Below are 971 nucleotides of genomic sequence, written 5' to 3'. Positions count from 1 at the left end.
TGACATGCCATCGGATGGCGAACCAGACAAGAAAAAGCGGAAAGTGACCGATAGTGACGAAAACGATCTTGGCAATGCCAAGATGAGAAATATTCACCATCTGAGGGGTTTGTCGATCCCTGATTCTGGAAGTCTTCCAAGTAATGGTCAGGTATTCATCAAGGTGAGAATCTATCCTCTTCGGGATCGAGCAGTCTCTCCTATCAGCCGTACACGAATACCACCTTGATCGTACCTGCTGCTATTGTGCAACAACACTTAATAGAGGATACCAAATCACTTCAAAGTGAAAGTTATCAAGCTCTACGTGACGATGAGATCAAACAAATGACAAGATTGAACAAGAATGATGCACAGTGGGATAAGAAGTTCCAAAAGGAGTATTTACTGGCTATACACACAAAAGAACAAACGTTTCTCGAACATTTCTATGAAAATACAAGAATAGCACTGTACAACACTATCACATTCCAGAGATTAAAGGATGAGTCCGAAAATGTTGCCTGGGTAACACTCTTCGATGTTGATGTTGACTCTCATTGGCTTTCTGACCATCCTGACCAAGGAGGTATCAATGTTCAAACCGCAGTGAAACAGTACGTATGCGGTATGAAGCACCTTCTATCAGACGCGGAAATAGATGCTGCAAAGAAAGGGTTTGCAACCGTTTCACTCATCACAAACGAGATCATGGCACGCTTAGGGCAGCTGGATCCCAATGCTTTGACATTTGCATATTTTACTGGAGGAAAGGGAACTCGGATTATGATGTTCTCGCCCAAATACTCATTTATCCGATTCAGAAGTTGTGATCCAAAGAAGAGAAAAGACATGGTCTTGAGCCATATCAGGAGTTTGCTGGGGAATGAGGTGTTCGAGCGTGTCTACACGGAGATTGAGAAACGGCAAGATCTATACGTCTACTGCAAATCTTTTGAGAAAAACGACCATCTGTTCGACAGTGCCGTGTA

This window comes from Guillardia theta (assembly GCF_000315625.1).
Source record: "Guillardia theta CCMP2712 unplaced genomic scaffold GUITHscaffold_651, whole genome shotgun sequence".
In the NCBI taxonomy this organism is placed as follows: domain Eukaryota; class Cryptophyceae; order Pyrenomonadales; family Geminigeraceae; genus Guillardia; species Guillardia theta.
The sequence above is the reverse complement of the archived record's forward strand: the minus strand, read 5'-3'. Positions refer to the sequence as shown.